This window comes from Gracilinanus agilis, chromosome 3 (assembly GCF_016433145.1).
Source record: "Gracilinanus agilis isolate LMUSP501 chromosome 3, AgileGrace, whole genome shotgun sequence".
Classification (NCBI taxonomy): domain Eukaryota; kingdom Metazoa; phylum Chordata; class Mammalia; order Didelphimorphia; family Didelphidae; genus Gracilinanus; species Gracilinanus agilis.
Genome location: NC_058132.1, coordinates 208,848,768 through 208,861,343, shown reverse-complemented (window position 1 = coordinate 208,861,343; position 12,576 = coordinate 208,848,768). Strand labels below are relative to the sequence as shown.

Genomic DNA, 12,576 nt, shown 5'->3' with positions numbered 1-12,576 from the left:
TCAGAAAGTAGCTGAAAAATAACAAGGGGCATTTGCTCTTCGTATCCCAATCCGATTCTGACTAATGAGGAGGAGAGGGGAAGAGACAGAAATCTTGGGAGGAAGTGACTGCTGTATCTTGAGTCTGTCAAAGATAAGTAAAGGCATGCTACACACAGTAGGATATTTATTCCACAGTGTAAAGAATTTAGAGGAAAGATAGGTTACAGTCCCCTGGACCAGGAAGAGGGAGCTCCAAAGAATGAAGTTCTGATGACATCAAAACAAAATTTATTGAGGAAGAAAAAAGAGAGTACCATCTAAAGTACCAATATGGTCATATAATATTATAGTCATCCCATTAGGCAGTGAACATTTATTAAATGCCTCCTGTATATCAGGCACTCTGCTAAATGCCAAGGATACAAAGACAAGCAAAAGGCAGCCCCTGCTCACAAGGAGTTCAGGGTTTAATGAGGAGACAACATTCAGCCAACTATGTACAACTATGTACAAATAGTCTATAGCTACATACACATCATATAGTTCAATTCATTTCACTCCCTCTAACCAATAATCTTTGTATTTTTACTTGCTAGTATAAGGTCCTTAAATATATTTGGTACTTGATCAAGTTTTGGTGATTTAATTGGAATTTAATTGACCTACTTTGATTTTTTAAATATTATTTTTAAATTTTATTTATTTTTATTATAAAGATATTTCATTTTGCTAATTACATGTAATAAATTTCCACATGAGTTTTCTAAAGTTATATGATCCAAGTTGTACTTCTTCTTTCCTTTCCTCCCCCCTCCCGGAGCTGGCAAGCAATTTGATCTGGGTTATACATGTATTATCATGCAAACATACTTCCATATTGATCATTTTTGTAAGAGGGCATTTATACAAGACCAAAACCCCAAAATAAAAACCCAAATAAATGAAAGTGAAAAATTACATGTTTTGATCTGCATTATGACTCTAACAGTTCTTTTTCTGGGTCTAGAGAGCATTCTTTGTCCTAAATCCCTCAAAATTTTCCTGGATCATTGTATTGCAGAGTAGCTAAGTCTATCACAGTTGATCATTCCACAATATTGCTGTTATTACACTTTGATTTTTCAAAAGTTACGTATGGAAGATTAATTGAAGGTAAGTTATAGAGGCAAGATGATGATGATAACAATAAGGCATGATTCTACAATAATGAGACCAAGAACATTAAAACCCCAAATGAGTGTTTTCTGATCCAAGTAGAATGATGGTCAGAGTGAGAAGTCTAGAGTGACAGTAACAATGATGCACATAGATGTCTTCACTAGATTCATGTCACAAGGCCCAGATGAACTTCCCTCTAGGGCAGTGATGGAAAAACTACAGCCTGTGGGTCAGATGGGGTTCTATCCAACCACTAGACATTATTCCTAATCTGATGAATACAATGAGTAGGTTACAATACAATGAAACTTCAAAAGAGTTGCCTTAGAAACAGACTGACAGATGAGCATTTCCTTTCCTTTGACTTCCTCTTTAAAAAGTTTGCCCATCACTGCTCTAGGGGGTTAAAAGTACTCAAAGGTATGATTGCTAAAGATGCTTCTGGTGATCTTTGAAAAATCATGAAGAATAAGAGAAATTCTCCAAGACTGGAGACACCCAAAAGAATCATCATTTTTCTCACTATATACAAATATTAATTTAATAGTTACACCCTAAATGGATAGATAGTAAATATATATGAGGTTGGATTTGACCTCTGGTCTTCCTTACTCAAGGCCAAGTACTCTATCTACTGTGCCGTCTACATGCCCCAAGTCTGGTACCATATTATTGTGTCTCTTGAAGTGTATGTGTGTGTATGTGTGTGTGTGGGTATAGTCTAAGGAGGGATGAACTGGCCTAGTTGGAAGCAAAGCAGGCCAAAGCTTCTATGCTGAACAGTACTAGAATTGGCTGGTGGGTAGCTGCATTACCTTCAGCCTGGGCAAGATAAAGGAGACCCTATAAATAAATTAAACCAGAAATTACAGCTAAATAGAAAAATTGCTTGCTGGTTCTTCTATAAGAAGGTGGAAGATAAGTTGAAAAGTAGGTTTTGTTGTCTATTCAACGTCAACAAGAAGCATTGCTTCAGAGGGAGCACTTGACCTCATTCAGTATAAGAAATCAATGAGGAATATATATAATTTCAGTTTATACATTAACATCTATTGTAGAGAATGAAGAAAAATAGATAAATTCTATGAGAAATTTTATGCTAAAGGAAACCACTGTATAAACCCTACTTCCCAATATTCAGTGACTTTAATGCAAAAAGGACAAGGAAAAATATGTTGGAATATAATGATCAGAATAAAAGTTGTAAAAAGGCTTATAGACGACTCTTGAGTTTCATGTATGCGCTTTGTTAATGCTTTCTGTCAGCATTTCAGAGAATGCTTGATATGACAAACGCTGAGAAGCATCACAAAAACTGAGACTGGCTATATCTTAGGAGGCAGGACATGACTGGTTCTTGATGTAGCCAGTATATTTGGTCACCTCATCCTCTTAGGTAGCCTTCCTTTAAAACAAAAACCTGGAGGCAAACTCAGCTGCTTATGATTCAGATAACTTGTCCTGAACAAAAATTGTGCCTTTAACTTAGGACATTCTATGCTGGCATATGTAGGGAGGCTAGGATCATGAACCATATATAGTGATGCCCATGTGTGGAAAAGAGCTCTTCAGCCCCAGTGATGCTACAACTTCTCAGCCTCTGAACTCAACCAGCTACTATCACTGGTTAGGTGTCACTCTTTAATATTCTGCTGTAGTCTTGTGGGCCAAAGCCAGTGGCCCTAATAGTTTCTGAGAGCCAGTTGTTACCTCAGAAATTGGCAAACACTACAAATCAAGGCTTGATTTATTATTTTGATGATTGTCTATGCTTAAGAGAGTAAGAGATTAAATTAAGCCAATTAAACCAATAAAACAGATTAAACTTAAAAGCATATCATGATCCTAACTGCGTGACCTTGGACAAATCACTTTAACCTCAATTGCCTAGCCCTTATTGCTCTTCTGCTTTGGAACCAATACTTAGTATTGACTCTGAGACAAAAGATGAGGGTTTTTTTTAAAAGTATGCTATGAGTTTTTTTGGAGACCTAGATGTTAAACATTTGCCAACACACCTCTGACTCAAATCCTTGGTCTTTCCACTTGGTTACACTGATGGTTTCTCTTTCAGGCTACTACTCAAGTACCCATCTCAAAATAAAGTTTTGTCTCACCTGCTCTCTCTCTGAATGCACCACTTACGCCATACACCTGACAGACACTACAATTGTTGCCTTTCTTTTCCTTTTGTCTTTCCTCTCATCCTCAAGACCAACTTCCAATGCCTTAATACCACATATAACAACCCACTTCTTGATGCACTCCAAAAATAGAGTATTGTAATTACTTTGCTTGTTGCTGTCCCCAAAACAGCAGGAGATGAAGAATCTCTTTTCTAATGAGAAGAGCAATACTAATATTCCTTCTTCCCTCAACTCCATGGCGTTTCAAATTCTAGACTAGAACTTTTCTAGGGATATTAATTTTTTTAAATTAATCTATTTATTTAGAATATTTTTTCCATGGTTACATGATTCATGTTCTTTCCCTTTCCTCTTCCCTACCCCCCAACCCCAGAGCCAATGAGCAATTCCTTCTGTGGATATTCAGATAATTGACTATTGAGATCAAGAGATAAGACCAGTAACAAATTAGAAAAAAGGATATTAATGAGAACACATTGTTTGTGCTTATAACAATATTAAACTGACCTATTTGAACTGATGACAAGAGAAAGAGAGAGGAAATGGACAAAAGTAAAGATATTGACTATCATTATTTCTTGTAATTTAATTAACAAAATTTACCATAATAAAGGGGCAGAAAGTATCCAGAGATCAGCACAGACAGCAAACACAGGATCTTTTTCCTTCCCCAAACAGAGAGATTTATAGTTAAAGTTCACACTGGTTTGTTTACAATATAATCTCATCTTCAGATTGTTACAGAAAAGAATGATAGATTATGAGTAGTGTTCTTTCACAAAACAGTGAAGAGCTGTTGTGAACAAAATGAGCCTGCTACAGGTTGGCATGAGTTAGATCATCTGGAAATATTTTCTAATAATGATAGCACTGTTAATAATACAAATAATAACTCATATTTATGTAGTACTTTAGAATTTTTAATGGTACTTAAAAGGATGATGTCAGGAAGGATTCCTGAATCTGACCAAATACATACAGAAAAAACTCGTACCGGAGGCAACACATTTTTAAAAGCAGTTGGATATCCATTTTCAAGATATCTATCTCAGAGGGAAAGATTCCACAAGAATGGAAAATATCAAGGCTCATACAAAAAAAAAAGTGACTAAGAAGATGTCAGTGACTAATGACCCATATACTCAGCATATCAGATCTATGAAATATTTGTGAAAATTGTCTGCATTAAGGAGTCTCCTTAGTGGAAACAAGAGGGTATCCTTGATGGAAACATGAAAAAAGATTAGGCAGATTTTTGCTGATAGGAATATATAGAGGGACATTTTTTGCATATTCACTTTTAACATAACTGGTTCAAAGAATATAATATCCTACTGTGTCTATTATTTATTTATTATTTTTAAAAAAATAAAGTGAGTTAGGTGGCTAAAATATAGCCTTAGAGGGTCTCCTTTAACAAGATTTCTTAAATGCATGTATTAAAATGAATATGAGAGTCTATAAGATATGCATCCATGGAGATAATTTTGTTCACTGATGCATTGAGTATCAATATCCTGTTCTCTAGACTCTCATTCTTTCATGGGAGAATTAATTTTGAATGTGACCAAGGAATTGAAACTGAATTTTGCCAGTTGAATAAAATAGTATAAGCCTTCTGATATATATTATTGAGGATTTAGATCTCCCCTCATGTTTGGTTGGGCTCTCTTTGAAATGACATCTGACATGGAGACATACATACATATTTATGCACATACATATATAGACGTATATACACATGCACAATGGGAAATTTATTTCCCTTTTTAAAGAGACATCAACAAACCATCCTCCTGAGTCAAAATTCAGTGAAGTCATTTTCTCTGAGACTACAAGGTTGCCTTGGTTTTCCACAAAGAGACCCAAAGTTAATTTTCCTGGCTGCTGTGCCTCCAATGTGTCTTGCTGAACCCCATCAAGCATTTACGCAAATGTAAAAATAATTTCAACCCACTGGCCCACAGGTATTCCCACCCAGCCAAACTGAGCACAGAGTAATTATTGTTGAACCTTCCCCGGGTGGCTGAGACTGGGGTTTATTTGGTTCTATATGTTATAAAAAGCTGTTTGTAGTGATTGCAATGTTGGCATATTGACTGTGCGAAACAAATGCGCCTGGAAGTTGTTACCACATGCTCCTTATGTGAAGAGTTAGCATTCATCAAATTTGGCTTCCCTTCCTTGACCATACAGCCCTTGAGTTCTGGTTTATTTATAAATGTCAATACTCCAATTATGAAGATATAATTGCAAGGGGTCCAGGTGCTGTGGTTGGCCTTTCCTGGTGGGAGAGTGAAGAAGAGGAGGGGGACCTGCAAGACTCAAAGCCTGTTTGGAATTATCTGGATATCCTTAGTAAGTAACAGATTTGACTGGCTCGGAGGTGCCATATTCCACCCATGGTGGAAGTAAAGAGGGAAGGAAAGAGTTGTCCAGTTTAGTTCTGGCCGGAATGTAGACCACTTGAAGAGAAATTCTAAGAAAATAAAGAGAAAATTGGAAAGAGAAATTGGAGGTGGAATCTAGATGTGCTTAGAAGTAAACCCAAAAGAATTGTCAAGGACTATCATTCTCCTGCTCAAATCCCTCAATGGCTCCCTTGCTAAACAGCAAATGAAGCTCATTCTCCTTGGCCTAACTTTGAAAGGCAATGTGTTGCAGTGGAAAGAGCACTGACTTTGGAATCAGCCATTGTGAGATTGAATTCTGGTTCTGTCATGTTTGACCTTGAGCAAATCACTGAATATTTCTGAGCCTAGTGTTTCCTCACCTCTGAAATAAAGGAGTTGGATTAGATGCATCCTTAGGTCCCTTCCAACTCAGTCTGTGATTCTATCCTCTGTGCTCAAAGCCCTCAGAATCTGTAACTCTCCTGCTACTCCAGTCTTATCTCAGACTATTTCCTCCATTATAAGGCAGCTAGGTGATACATTCCATTGTAATATCATATATTATTATTTATTGGTCCTAAGTGGATAGAGCACTGGACCTGGAGTCGGGAAATTCTGAGTTTAAATCCTAACCTCAGATACTTACTACCTATGTGGCCCTGGGCAAAGTACTTAATCCTATTTGCCTCAGTTTCCTCACCTATAAGATGAGCAGGAGAAGGAAATGGCAAACCACTTCAGTATCTTTGCAAAAAAAACAAAAACAAAAACCCCAAATCCCAACTCACAAAGAGTCAGACATGACTGAAAAACAACCAAAAACTGGACAAAATTATAATGCTCTACTCCAGGCATACTAGGTAATCCTTCCTCATACATGTCTTCTTGCCATTGTTTTACTATTCCATATGTCTAGAATACCCTTCTTTTTTTCCTCTGCCTTTTGAATTCCTACCTCTCCTTAAAATTTCAGTCTAAGTGCCATCTCCCCCAGAGATCTTACTTAGAACCCCATTTGGCAGCAATGATCCTTCATGATTTTGACCCCTAAATAGCATTTAAATTATATTTTCTTAGGAATTTGACATATTATTTTAGGCTAAAGTTATTTATTAATGTGTTATAATCTTTTCTCTTACAATTTTGTGGACTCCATGAGGGAAGGGACCATACTTTATTTAATCTTTGACTTTCCTCTAGAATCCAGCACAGTCTTCTGTATATGGAATGTTTAATAAATATTCAATGAATCCCTTAAAAAAGTTGATTGCTAAGCAAATTACATTAAATCAAATCATGCTTTTCCATTAAGTTCTACTATAAAATTTGACATACATTCTACAAAATTCCACTTCATTTCATTCAATAAGCATTTAAGTCCCTAATATATTCAGTAACAATAATAATACCTTACTTTTATGTAGGTTTACAAAGCACTTTTCTCAAAGCAACCCAATGAGAGAAATAGGGGAAAGTATTCCATTGTCTGTTTTATAGATTGGCATTTTGAGTTTTAGGGAATTTAAGTAGCATAATCACAAAGGAATTAAGAATTGGAATGAAAATTTAGGGCTAGATTTCCTGATCCAAGTCCCATGCTCTTTGTACTATATTGCTTTATAAGAGGGAAATAAAAATGATTCAACTCAGTCCCTATCTTCCAGGAACTTGTAATCTATGAGGGGAATAATCAAAGTTCTCAATTAGCCACAATATAAGTTATATTAAGAGAAATGCATAGGAAAAATCCAAATAGAGCGGTGTAAAAGATTTTAGTTTTTTTTTTATATTTACCAATTACTTGTAATAACAAATTTCCACATCAGTTTTTTGAAGTTATATGATCCAAAATGTCTCCCTGTGTTATTCATTCCCTCGTCCTAAGAGCTGGTAAGCAAGTCAGTCTGGGTTTACATGTATTATTACACAAAGCATATTTCCACATTATTCACTTTCTTAAGTGAATAATCTTATAAAAACCAGGCCCCAAAACATAAACCCAAATAAACAAGTGAAAAACTGTATGCTTTCATCTGCATTCCTACTCCAACGGTTTTTTTCTGGAGGTGGATAATATTCTTTTTCATAAGTCCCTGAGAATTGTTTTGGATCATTGCATTGCTAAGAGTAGCTAAATCTATTATGGTTGATCATTCCATAATATTGCTGTTACTGTGTACAAAGTTCTCCTGGTTCTGCTTATTCCACTCTGCATCAATTCACTTAGGTCTTTCTAGTTCTTTCTAAAATCCTCCTGTTCATCATTCCACAATAGTATTCCATCATCATCATATACCACAATTTGTTTAGCCATTCCCCAATTGAGGGACATCTCTTTAGTTTTCAATTCTTTGTGACTACTGAAAGAGTAGTTATAAATATTTTTGTACAAGCAGGTCCTTTCTCTTTTTTTCTCTCTTTGGGATACAGACCTAGTAGTGGCATTACTGAATGAAAGAGTATGTATTGTTTTGTAGCCCTTTGGACATAATTCCAAATTGACCTCTAGAACTGTTGGATAAGTAGTGTGAGTGATTTTAGAATGGAGAAATAATTTATTTCTAATATAACCAAGGAAGACTTCATGAAAATTGAGGCCTATGAATTAGATCTTAAAGGAAGAAAAAGATTTCAAGAGTCATAAAAGTTTGGATTTTTTTTTATGGCAGTGTAAAGGATGGAGGGATGATTAATGGTTAAGAAATGAAGGAATGGATAAATTCAAGAAATAATATGTAGTCAACTTGGACTGGAAGGAAAAGTATATGGAGAAAGGTGGGTGTGAGTGTGGTAACTTTGTTGGGCAGAATCTGATTGTGGTGTGCCTTGAATTTCAAGCTAAGGGGTTTGTATTTTATTCATTACAAGGAATCACTGAAGGCTAGGAGAATCACTCTGTTAGCAATGTGAAGGATAGATTAAAGAGGGAAATGATTGGAAAGATTGGAACCAAGACAGAGAGAGAATGTCATAGGAAGAACAACCAGCAAGCCATTTACTCATCATCACTGTGGCCAAAGAATTCACCATCTAGTGATGAATGTGCTGGCAATGAATCTCTCTGGTCAACCAGCAGACCCAAGCAGCAGGTTCAGCAGCTGCATAATTTTTGAAGTCTTCCCTGTCTGCTAGAACCTACCATTGCTTGTGCTTTGTTGTCAAAGCCTTCAAGAACCCAAAGTCACCATAATTCAATGATTCATGGAGCAGCTGTGTTGCACAGTGGATAGAACTCAGAGCCTGGAGTCAAGAAGACCAAAGATCAAATCCAGCCTTGGACACTTACTAGCTTTGTGAACCTGGGCAAGTCAGGAACCATTGCTTGTCTCAGCTTCCCTTTCTGTAAAATGGGATAAAAATGGTACCTACCTCTAGAGTTATTGTGAGGATCAAATGATATAGCAATCATAAAGCACTCAACAGAATACCTGGCATATAATAAATGCTTAATAAATGGTAGCTATTATTTTTGTTATTATAAGGTACTGATAGGGTATTCAAAATAAAGGTGTTTCATTAGAAATGGCTTTTCCTTTGGTCCTTCAATAACCAAAGAAGGAAGATGTCTATTATTTTTCGATCTTTAAATTCAAGCTCTGGCTCTGTCTTTTTCATAAGATAAATATACCTTTTTAAATATCCATGATTTTAGTTATTTTTTTACAAAGGTACCTTTCCTGTATGACATCTCTTAATTGTTTGCTGATTCAGTATTAATATGTGAGTTTAGCAATTCTTTCTAAATTCTTTGCATTACTAAACTCCACAATTTATTAATTGTGACTTTTCCACACAGAGAATTTTTATAGGTTCATAGGACTTAGAGCTGGGACTTTAGAAGGCATCTAAACCAAGTGCTTTCATTTTACTGCTTAGAAAACTGAGGTCCATTGAGATATTTATTACCCAACAAATTTGCACTGGCAATAAGAAGACTTCATGAAGTGGAAGGAGCTGGGTTCATATCCTAGGTCTATGGCTTGCTATCTATGTTCTCATATGAGAAATAGGTGGTAGGACTAAGTGTTGCCTCTTCTAGATCCAGATTTATTATGTTGTGATGATATTTTGAATCCAGGCCATCCAATTCCTTATTTATTGCTTTGTCTGGTCTGTTTGGGGGGTGGGGGAGGGAAAGTCTACCTGTATGTACATCCTAAGGAAATTTGCAGCAGAAAAGCAGTCGAGTAGGTTGAGAAGTTTCATTCTCCCTTAAGATTAATAATTTAAATTCACAAAGATACCATTCCACAGTGTGAACAGCACACTGAACTTGGAATGGAGGAGATGGTTAGTTCAAATCTTGCCTTAATCACATACTGCATTAGTCAGCTGTATGACCTCGGGCAAGTCATTTAACTTTTCTTAGCCTCAGTTTGCTCTTCTGTCAAATGAGGATAAATAATAGCATTTACCTCATAGGGTAGTTGTGCTGATTGAATTATGTATGATATCTATGTATATAATTATGTATGTATATAATGCCTTGCAAAACTTAAAGCACTATATAATTGCTAGCTAGTATTATTAGTATCAATACATATTCATCAGTTAAATGAATTTAATTCTATGGATAGGGCACTATTGAAAAGGAAGCTTCACGTGGCATGTAGTTTTCTTTGTCTGTGAATGGAAATGAGGGAATTCTTCCTCTGGTGGTGAGAGAGGATGTCTGCACTCTCAGCTGACTTAGCCCATAAAGCTACTCTATTCCTGAGATATGATCTCTCTCTTGCAGAGGTTTCAGGCTCCCATGGAATGGATCTGTTTGCTGCTAAATAGGATTAGGCATCTTTACCCTTGCTCTGTGGCCACTGCTAGGGTACTGCAGTATGGGCTAGACTGTAATAGAAAGCCATTACAAAGACATTCCAATATGTCGGCCTGTGAGTGTGCCATGCATTCATTTGAACTAGTTTAACAGATTCCTAGTTTCCTAGAATACCATGAGATCTGGGGATTTTCATGACAATAGGGTTAGTTCAGTTTTCTTTTTACTGTTGGTTTATGTCATTTTTATATGTCCATATAGTTGACTTGGCCTAGATTTTTTTCCTGTCTCAAATTAATATCCAAAATAAAGGATTCTTTCCTCCTGTCACTCACAAATAATTAAAATTTGACCCCAAAAAGTTGAACAAATTAGAGCTGGACTCCATTGAACATTTGGCTGGGGTGGTCCAACCTTCAGGGCCAGCCTTTCTCCACAATAGATCTTATTTCTGGCTAGAATCAGAAGTTTAAGGCAAGTTTTCCCCCACACAAGGATTTCCCACCCATCACATCCTGAAAATAAGATTAGCTTACTTTGTGGAGCAAGATGGCTAACTTCTCTGATACTGATTTTTCTGGAACATTGTGAAAGATCTTATTTCCTGAGGAGGCGGGAGAAGGGAGAACCATAGGTTGGGTTTGGAATATTTAGGTTGGGTTTTGCATATGGTTAGGCATGAGTGACATTTTTGAATTTATAATAACCTCCATTCATTCCCATCTACTCAATCCATCCCTGGCTCTCACCCACCAAGTCATATCTTGTCAATGAGCTAAAAAAATCTTTTAAAAAAACTTTCTTGTTTCTAATTTTACTTATCATTTTGTGCCAACTCAGCTTTCCCACTCAATCATAGCTGATATGCCAGTTTGCACTAACATGCTTGATTTCATAGGGAATTTTCTTATTTCCAGACCATTGATGGGGTTAGGGGAGGGAGAGAGGAAGAAGTAGAGAAGCTGGTCAGATATGTCCATGGTATTTACCTATTTGTGCAAAATTATCCTCCTCCTTCTCCTACCCACCTAAGATGCTCAAGGTCAGAAACTGGTCTGTTTTTTAGTAGTATGGTCACATCTTAGTCTAGAGACTTGAACATAATAAGTACTTAATAAACTATTTTTCATTTAATTTAAACCAAGTCTCCTTACTTTGAGGATAAGACTTGGTTTCCCAGCATTTGTCTGAGTGTTTTGCCTATAGTAGATGTTCGACTATTAAATTGAGTTTAAATTGTTGGCAGGCAATTGGGCACACAGATACAAGCTTCTCCTCATTTTCTCTTCTGTCTCCTTTCACAGGGAATCTAAGAAAGCCTTCTGTACCAGAATACAGAGGGGATCATGGCCAAACCCAACCATTCAGGTAAGGAAAATGGAAAATGTGGGAACACAACATATCTAAATTAATGAAAATATTGCTACAGATGGCAATACATATAGAAAATATGCTAAGGATGTTCTTAGTTCTACTTCCAAGTCTATCACCATTAGAATGAATATTAAGTTTTTGTTCTAAGTAAGAAAAGTTGTAAGGCCTTGGGAGGAGGGGTTAAATGACTTGGCCTGCGTCACACAACTAGAAGTATCTGAGGTCAGATCTGAACCCAGAATCTCCCATCTCTAGGCCTGGCTCTCTATCCTCTGAGCCACCTAGCTTCCCCTTTATCACCATTTTCAATTCAATAGACATTATTGTCTTAGTTTTTCTAGTAGTGATGGATTTTCTGAAGCCATCAAGTGCAATTTGAAAAACATTTAGTAACTGCTTAATATAGGCAGAGCTCTATGTGAGGCTGACTGTAGGAGTTACAAAGTTTAGATAAGACATTGTTTCTTCCTTCAGGAAACTTAGAGTTCATTAGGGCAACATGACAAACATAAGAATAACTTCAACACCCAACAATGCTTGATATGTGCAGAAGAGATGTGAAAAGAAAATGTGATGTGAAGTCCCAGGGAAGAAAAAGCATGATCAACCTAGGGAGTTCAAAGAAAGCTTCGTAAGGGAGGATGCATTTTAAAGAACGGTTATGAATTCCAAAAGTTGGGAGTAAGAAAGGAAATTCTAGGCATAAGGAACAAAGAAGGTAGGGAAAAAGGAAAGCAAAATGTTAGGTGAA

At 36.4% G+C, this 12,576-nt stretch overlaps 1 long non-coding RNA gene across 3 annotated transcripts in view; it reads left to right on the top strand.

Moving 5' to 3' along the window:
* The window catches only part of LOC123242123, a 200,977-nt gene that overhangs the window by 67,685 nt on the left and 120,716 nt on the right, over positions 1-12,576 (top strand). For all 3 annotated transcript variants that reach the window (XR_006505803.1, XR_006505802.1, XR_006505804.1), the window contains one exon: positions 11,756-11,819. This is a non-coding gene — a long non-coding RNA (uncharacterized LOC123242123). The remainder of the gene's footprint in view (positions 1-11,755; positions 11,820-12,576) is intronic.